The sequence below is a fragment of the Dipodomys merriami genome, unplaced genomic scaffold (assembly GCF_024711535.1).
Source record: "Dipodomys merriami isolate MVZ:Mamm:240054 unplaced genomic scaffold, mDipMer1.0.p SCAF_195, whole genome shotgun sequence".
Taxonomy (NCBI): Eukaryota; Metazoa; Chordata; class Mammalia; order Rodentia; family Heteromyidae; genus Dipodomys; species Dipodomys merriami.
This window is the reverse complement of record NW_027203326.1, coordinates 30,072-39,818: the sequence shown is the minus strand read 5'-3', so window position 1 is coordinate 39,818 and position 9,747 is coordinate 30,072.

Sequence of the window (9,747 nt, the reverse complement as noted above, 5' to 3'; positions counted from 1 at the left end):
TACCAAGCATTGCAGCCTCCTCCTTTGTTTACCCTTCACCACCCTTCCCCGCCTCCCCCCTCCCCCCCACCCAATTATACCCCCCTCCCCCCCACACCGACATTGTAAAGCTGGTTTTGACATGACATTTTGTACTTCTCATTGTTGCAACAGGTCCACCTGAATCGTTTCTTTTTTTTTTAAATTGTATTTTATTTTATTTGAGAATATACTGTACAGAGGGGCTACAATTACATGGGCAGGATAATGCATACATTTCTTACCAAGCATTGCAGCCTCCTCCTTTGTTTACCCTTCACTTCCCTTCCCCGCCTCCTCACTCCCCCCACCCAATTTTACCCCCCTCCCCCCACCCAATTATACCCCCCTCCCCCCCCCCCACACCGACATTGTAAAGCTGGTTTTGACATGACATTTTGTACTTCTCATTGTTGCAACAGGTCCACCTGAATCCTTAAACGACTTGTTTGTCCCCATCTCCTCCACATGTTATACTGACATCAAATATAGTGAAAGCGGGGGTTACACTGTGGGGGAGGGACATACAAAGCAACAAAGAAATAATCTTATAAATGCGTTAGAAACACATGCATGAAAGAAACGAAAACATTAAAATACATATTTAAGGGTTCATTTTCCTAACATCACATTATCTGACCTTTTCCGCTTGAACTCATACCTATACTAGATATTGCAAATAAGGGAAACCATGGGACCTATGATTCTTTGGGCCTGGCTTACTTCACTTAATATAATTTTTTCCAAACCTTTCCATTTCCTAACAAATGGGGAAATGTCATTCTTTCTGATGGAGGCATAGAATTCCATTGTGTATATATACCACATTTCCTTGATCCATTCATCTACTGAGGGGCATCTGGGTTGGTTCCATATCTTAGCTATGGTAAATATTGCTGCAATAAACATAGTTGTGCTGGTAGCTTTAGTGTGGTCTTGTTTGTAAACATTTGGGTAAATACCCAAAAGTGGGATTGCTGGATCATAGGGGAGATCTATGTGAAGTCTTTTGAGGAACCTCCATACTGCTTTCCAAAGTGGTTGAACAAGTTTACATTCCCACCAACAATGAAGTAAGGTTCCTTTCTGTCCACATACCCTCCAGCATCTGTTGTTGTTAGAGTTCTTGATTTTTGCTGTTCTAACTGGAGTGAGGTGATATCTCAATGTTGTTTTGATTTGCATTTCTTTTATGGCTAGGGATGTTGAACATTTCTTCATGTGTCTATTGGCCATCCTTCTTTCTTCTTCAGAGAAGCTTCTCTTTAAGTCTTTCGCCCACTTATTTATTGGGCAGTTGTTTCTTTGAGGATTTGTTGTTGGGTGGTTTAATTTTTTGAGTTCCAAGTATATTTTAGATATGAGACCCTTGTCCGTTGTATGGCTAGTAAAGATCTTCTCCCAATCGGTGGGCTTTCTATTGATCTTGCCAGCTATGTCATTTGCCCTGCAGAAGCTCTGCAATCTTATGCAATCCCATTTGTCCAACCTTTCTTTGATTTGTTGTGCTTCCGGGTCTCTATTCAGAAAATTTCGACCTGAGCCAAGGAGACCTTGGGTTTCTCCTATTCCATCCTGTAATGTTTTCAGAGTGTCTGCTTTGAGTTCAAGGTCTTTGATCTATTTGGAGTTGATTCTGGTGCAGGGTGATATATAAGGATCTAGCTTTAGTTTTCTATATGTAGTTAACCAATTTTGCCAGCACCATTTACTGAAGAGGCTGTCTTTATTCCATTCTATTGTTTTAGTTTCCTTATCGAAGATTAGATGGCTATAGGTCTGTAGGTTCATTTCTTGGTTTTCAATTCTATTCCATTGGTCCTGAGGTCTGTTCTTATGCCAATACCAAGCTGTTTTGATTACTATGGCTTTATAGTAGAGTTTGAAATTTGGTATTGATATTCCTCCAGCAGTGTTCTTTCCGTTGAGGAGCGTTTTTGCTATTCGGGGTCTTTTATTGTTCCATATGAATTTTTGGATTGCCTCCTCTATTTCCTTGAAGAATGAGGGTGGAATTTTGATAGGTATCGCGTTGAATTTGTAGATAGCCTTGGGAAGTATTGCCATTTTCACGATGTTAATCTTGCCAATCCAGAAGCATGAGAGGTTTTGCCATTTTTTAAGTTCTGTGTTGATTTCCTTTTTCAAGATTTTAAAGTTTTCATCATAGAGGTCCTTCACTTCTTTGGTTAAGTTAATTCCTAGGTATTTTATTTTTTGTGGGGCTATTACAAATGGAGTTTCTTTCCTAATTTCAGCCACACTTTTCTCATTGTTGGCATATAGAAAAGCCATTGATTTTTGGGGGTTAATTTTATAACCTGCTACTTTGCCAAAGTTTTGAATCAGCTTGAGTAATTTGGGAGAGGAGTCTATGGGATTCTTTAAATACAAGATCATGTCATCTGCAAAGAGGGAGAGTTTTATTTCTTCTTTCCCTATTTGGATCCCCTTTATGTCTGCATCTTGTCTTATTGCTGTAGCTAGGCATTCTAATACTAGATTGAAGAGAAGTGGAGAGAGTGGGCATCCTTGTCTTGTTCCTGAGTTAAGAGGAAATGGCTTTAGTTTTTCACCATTGAGTATAATGCTGGGTGTAGGTTTGTCATATACAGCCTTTATTGTATTGAGGAATGTTCAATGGATTCCTAATTTTTCCAGAACCTTCATCATAAAGGGGTGTTGGATCTTGTCAAATGCTTTTTCTGCAACTATTGAGATAACCATGTGGTTCTTATCCTTGCTCCTGTTGATGTGATGAATAATATTAATTGATTTGCGTATATTGACCCAGCTTTGCATCCCTGAAATGAATCCTGTTTGATCATGGTGTATGATTTTTTGGATGAATTGTTGAAGTCGATTGGCCAAAATTTTGTTGAGAAGTTTTGCATCAATATTCATCAAATAAATGGGTCTATAGTTCTCTTTCTTTAATGAGTCCCTGCCTGGTTTTGGGATGAGGGTTATGATGGCTTCATAGAATGTGTTCGGTAGTGAGCTTTCTCTTTCAATTTCATTGAAGAGTTGGAGGAGTATTGGTGTGAGCTCTTCTTTGAAGGCCTTGTAAAATTCCGCTGTAAAACCATCTGGTCCTGGACTTTTCTTAGCTGGGAGGTCTCTTATTGCTCTTTCTATTTCAATGATTGATATGGGCCTGTTAAGCTGGTTTAACTCATCTTGGTTTAGTTTTGGCATGTCAATATTTGCTAGGAAAAGGTCCATTTCTGTCAAGTTCTCAAACTTATTAGCATAAAGTTTTGAGAAGTATTCCCTTGTAATGTTCTGAATCTTGGTTGTTTCCGTGGTGATGTTTCCATTCTCATCTCTGAGTTTATTAATTTGGGTGTGTTCTCTCCTTTTTCTGATAAGGTTTGCTAAGGGTCTGTCAATTTTGTTAAGTTTTTCGAAGAACCAACTCTTTGTTTTGTTGATTCTTTCTATAGTTTTTTTGCATTCTAATTCATTTAATTCTGATTTAATTTTGATTATTTCTTTCCATCTACTGGATTGGGGTTTATCTTGCTGCTCTTTTTCAAGGAGGTTTAGATGTGTCATTAAATTGCTAGTTTCCGATCTCTCCAATTTGTTGATGTAGGAGCTCAGAGCTATAAACTTGCCTCTGAGTACTGCCTTTGCTGTGTCCCAGAGGAGCTGGTAATTTGTGTGTTCATTTTTGTTGAATAGCATGAACATTTGAATTTCCTTTCTAATCTCTTCCATGACCCACTCATGATTCAGCAGTGTGTTGTTCAGCCTCCATGTGATACCAGACTTTCTTTGGTGGCTTTTGGTGTTGAGTTCTAATTTTATCCCCTTGTGGTCAGAGAGAATGCAAGGTATAACTTCAATGTTTCTGAATTTTGACAAGTTTGCTTTGTGGCCTAAGATGTGATCTATTTTAGAAAACGTTCCATGTGCTGCTGAGAAGAACGTGTATTCTGATGCTGCTGGGTGAAATGTTCGGTAAATGTCTGTTAAGTCTAGTTGATCTATGCAGCTGTTTAGATCTGCGGTTTCTCTGTTGAGTTTTTGCCGAGTTGATCTATCTAGTGGGGAGAGTGGTGTGTTAAAATCCCCAACAATTAATGTCTTTGGACATTGATGAAAAGTTTTAGTGGACATTTTTTTCATTTTTTTTTTGCCAGTTGTTCAGTGCTACACCAAGGCTTTGCCCTAGAGACCTTTCCAAGTCACCACTTCAACCCCCATTTCTGTAGTCCCTGCTGTCAAGACTCTCTACTTTGTTTTTTATCTCTTTTCCTTCTAATTGGTCAGCTTTGATGGCTTCAAGTTCTTTGTTGAAGCTCTGTTTTAGGTCTTGTATGAATTTCTTTACTTCCTTAATTTGGTGTTCAGTGTTTGTTCTCAAATCACTTAGTTGATTGGTTATGGTTTCTTTGGACTCCCATTCCTTCTGTTGGGTTCCATTCAGCATTCCCTTTGTGGTCTCCCTGACTTCCTTCAGCTCTTTGTTAATGGATTCCATGAATGCCTTTAGTGATCTTTGTGTATTCTCTACCTGGTCTCTTAATTCGTGAATTACTCTTTGATTAGTTTCCTCCCTTCTGTGGGATTCCTGCAGTTCTCTTTGAGTGTTCTCTGCCTGCTCACGCCATTCCTCCCTTTCTCTTTGAGTATTCTCAAGTTGTTCACGCAAATCCTGTATCAGTTTTTGAGAAGCTTCCTCACGCTTATGATATTCCTGTATAAACTTCTGGGATGCCTCCTCTCTCTCCCTATCTCACTCATACAGAGTCCTTTTTACATTGTCAAACTTCTCATTTATCATGTTTGCTATTAGTGTTTGTAGAGCTATTTGGGAACTCTCCTCTGGATTATTCTTTATCTGTTCTAATCCCTGATTATCAAGATTGGGAATTGAGATACCCGTATTTGCCATTTTTCTTGTGTTTTTCCGGCTTACTCGGCCCATTTGAGATGAAGATTGCACCAGTTTTGTGCTAGAACACTATCTTAAGGCAACCATCAACCAAAGTTTGCATTTGTACAGTCAATAGTCTACAGATACAATCTAGTTCAACAGATACATCTATTCAACATCAAACAACTATATGTTAAAGGACTTCGAACCACAGAAAAGAATTTGGAAAAGCAGAAATTATTAGGATTAGGGAGAGATGTGGGTAAAAAATAGGAATAGATTTGTGTGGGGAGGCACAGGGAGAGTTAACTATGTCCTAATCACAATGCAGGAAATGGGTTGGGTAGGATGCAAGTAGAGAGAGAAAGAAAATGAAGAGACGGAAAGGGGAATAAAGAGAGACCAGAAAAAAAATAGAAACGTAAAAATTAATGTTATTATAGAGGTTAAAAGACCGTCTATTTAGAGAGGAATGTGAATATGTTCAGAGAAGGGGAGGGACATAGAGGAGATGTGAAAAACTTTAAGGATGGGAAAGGGAGAAGAAAAGATCAGAAGTTCAGTAGAGCTAGATAAAAAACAAAAAGATAATTAAGAAAGAAAGAAAAGGAGAAGGAAGACAAGAAAAGAAAGGAAAACGCTCATTCACGTATTCCTAAAATAGAAATTATAAGATGAGAAAAAAAAAAGTTACCGGAAAACGATTATTTTTTCAGAAGAGGCAAAAATTAAAGATTAATAAAAGTTTTAGAAGGGAAAAAATTTATATATATATATATATATACATATATATATATATATATATATATATATATATATATATATATATATATATATATATGGTAACAAAAAACAAAAAGCAAGCAAAAAAAAGAGAAGAAGAAGAAGAAGAAAGAAAAAAAAAGTAAAAAAAAGTCTTTTGATTTTTTTGGGGGGCGGGGAGGAGTGGGAAGAATCCTGTATCTCCCTTTTGTCTGTCACCAGGCTCTTGTTGGAGTCTCTGGTCAGCTTGAGGTCCTGTGGCTTGATTGGTTTCTTAAGTCGGTTGGTTGGAAGAGGCAGAAAAATGCTCTGCTTTACCCAAGATTTTGAGATCCCCCTCCCAGGTTAGTTTTCTGGGAGGGTGATCTGCTTTGAGAATCACAAAAGAGGGGGATGTGGTGGTTAGGCTAGGTTCTGGGTAGAGTTGAGGCCTTTCAACAAACAGTAGCTTTTCCCTGGGGCTATTTTGTGATAAAGCTCACAGTGCCCAGCCTGGAGCCATTCTCAGGGTTTCTGTTTTTCAATTGATTGTGGTGGCTGCTAGAGGGAGGGGCAGCCTCTGGCTCTGGTTACACAGTGAGGCAAGGCACTCGAATGGCTGGCGCCTGAGCTGGGTGACTTTTCCCTGAATGGAGCTGAGTCTGGCAGGTCACTTCGCCGTTAAGTTCTTGTGACCTGCTAAATGACTCGTTTTATTCCAAGGCCTGAGCTGGAGCTAGCAGCTCCTCCGAGCTTTGTCGGTATCCAAGATGGAGACCACCGGTGCTGGGGGGGGGAGGGGTGGCCTTCCCTCCTCTGCTCCCTGAGGAGTGAGGATGTCGGGCTTGTATTCACGCTGAGTCTTGGAATCCTGGGTCGTATCTGGTCTGCAAACAGCAGGGTGAAGATGTCTGCTCCTTGTCGGTTCTTGTTGGTGTTTAGTAGAATCCGCTCGTCCGCTGCGTCTGGCTCCTTCGTCCCCGACTCTCTGTGTCTCAGGTATGACCCCGCGGCGGTAGTTGCCGCCGCGACCCTGCCGGCGCAGCGGCAGCTGATGCGTTTCCTTGGCTTCCCCTCTCTTGTCTAACTCTCTGTCCTGTGATGGCACACTTGGTGTGATTCTCTGGCTTAGGACTGTTCACTGGAACTCTAAAACTGCTTTCTATGCGAGAGCTTGTTCAGATTCCAGCTTCTCCTCCGCCATTTCCCCGGAACTCCTAGTAACTAGATCATTATCATTATATTTATTTCTCAGTGATCATTCTTGTAATGATTAATGAGAGTTTTCCAGCCAGGTTTAGGTTGAGAGTTAGCATTAAGTAATGGACTAGATGGAAGGAAATATGAAATTGATTTAGGGTACAAAGGTCCATGAAAAGGAAAGATCAATGGATGGAAAATACAGTATTTTTCCTGATAAGAGAACTAGAGGACAAATAATATAATGGTTAATGTTAGGGATCAAGATAACTTCAGAGGTAGAGTCAGAAAATTGTGGGAATTAGGTAAACCTGAAACACATTTCCAGAGTGCAAACTGGAGTGTTCATTAGAATGAATAAGAACTATAGTATTTTTCTTAAACATTAGAATTGGACTATCATTAGGGTGAAAGTTAGGTTTCATTTCCAGCTGGAGTTAGTGATAGAGTTAGGGAAAGGGAAAGTTTAGGATCAAACTGATTGTAAATCTTTGAATAACAAATCGAATTAGAATTAGGATGAATGTGAAATAGTAAACTGCTGACAATATTCAGATTACTGGGAGGGTTAGTCTCAATATTATGATTAGTATGATTAGTGTGATTATTATTAGTATGATTAGTGTGAGGGTTAGTCTCAATATTCCAGTTAGGTTTAGGAAAATGGCAAGCTATTGAGTAAAACTATGAACAATTTTTTTGAAAGATGAGTTGAATCAAAATTAGAATAAGTAAAAACTAATGTCTTTGTATGGCTTTTAGAATCCAAAGGCTATTTAGTTCTATGGTTAGGGTTACATTTCTAGTTCAGGTTAGACTTAGGCTTAGGAAAGGGTAAGCTTTAAAGTAAAACAGTTTTCTGCTAACACTTTCAAGTAAAATAAGTTTGAAATTTAACAAAAACTACAGAGTTTTCCTGTTTCCTATACAGGGTTCAATAGGGTTAAATTTAGAGTTAGGTTTCTAGTAAGGTTTAGATATATAGTTAGGGTTAGGAACTGGAGTAGATTTTAAGTAAACCTGCAACTTCTTTTTGGAGATGTAGGAGTTCAGTAAAGTTAAGATCAGTGGAAACTATGGTAGTTTTCATGATATGAAGATTTCAGTCTAATGATTCATAATAGGGAACGATTTCAGCGTCCAAGTCAGGGAATCTGTAGGATTTGGAGCAAACTGCAAATCGTTTAAAAGACTATGAGTATGTGTTAGGATGTGTCTAAACTCGAGTATTTTCCATTAATTTTAGGATTGGATGCTATCATCATTAAGGTTACTCTTAAGGTTCTGACCAGGATTAGAGTTAGGATTAGGGAAATGGAAGGTTGAGAACTTGAATGACTTAATTCCTTTGTGTGCACTATTCTAAGGCTTGAACCCAAGGCTTGGGTTCTGTCCTTGAACTTTTTGCTGTAGGCTAACATTCTACACTTGAGCCACGAGTACACTTCCAGCTTTCCTTAGCAGTGAATTGGAGATGAGAGTCTCACAGACATTCCTATCTGAGATGACATTGAACTGAGATCCACAGATTTCTGCCTTCTGATTAAAGGTAGGATTAAAGGCATGAGCTACCAGTGCCCAGGAAAGTGCCTGACTTACTGATTGTTTTTACATTTGTTCGAGATCGTGACTCAAATTCAATATCTGACCGCTTTGCTCACTAGGTAGCACTGCCACTTGAGCCATATCTCCAAAAATGATTACTTTAAATAGCTGGGAATCATTAAATTTTCTTCAGAAAATATGTATCATTAGGGATGCTCTAAAACTTATCCTAACTAAAAAAGATTTATAGACCCTAGAGATGATCTGAGGAGATTCTCATGCTTTGCTTCTAATTGCATAACATCTTAGGGACATGATTTTTTAATTATTATTTTATGTAGCAAAGGAGTTCTCATTAAACAATGCAGTTTATTCGTACAATATACCTTGGTCAATGCCAACACTTCAACATTTTCATCCATCCCTCCCCTATGCACCTCTTCCTTTATTCTGCTTAATTTTGTAGGAGATTTACTGGATTCCTCTGCATTTTCCCCCTTTTCTCCTGTTCATTCTTCTACCTTTTCCAACTTCACCCCTCTTTTACTACCCAGGTCCATATGATCCAGCAACTCTACTCCTGGGCATTTACCTGAAAGATTATAAACCAGGATATAGTAAAGGTTCAGCACAAACATGCTTACTGAATCAGCCCAGAAAGCCCTCAAGAGAAAAATGAATCAAGAAAATGTAATACACACACACACACACACACACACACACACACACACACACACACACACACACACACACACACACACACACACACACACACACACACAGAGGAAATTCTACTTATTGATCAGAAAGAATATTGTAGCTTTTGTATCTCTCATTTCTCATTTCATTTACCTGGTATCCCATTGTCATCTTACTGTCCCTGTACTGTGGTAACCTACATAGGCAAACTGATGTAAAAGATTTTCAAGGTTATTGGCTAGCCATAGATTCCTGAATATGAGTTTTCTGCTCATTGTCTGTCTGTTCATGCCTTTGAGTAGTGATTGTACAGATTCATTTGTACCATTTGCTACGCAGAAAAGAGATGAACCCTTGTATGTAAATATATATATATATATATATATATATATATGTATGTATACATACATGGATATACATATATACATGGATATATGCACACATATGGATATATATTAAATACTTGAGCACATTTTATGTTTTCAAAATTATGGAGGTATCAAAAATCACATACATTTTTCTTCCTTTTCATTTTTTCAAAACCTGAATAACTTTGTCTCTTTTGAATACTTAATTTTAAAGATAATGTCATCATCTCTTATCTGTCAGTGGCCTTGAAATTAGATGTTCAAATAGGACAAAGTTGTTTAGGCTTTTGG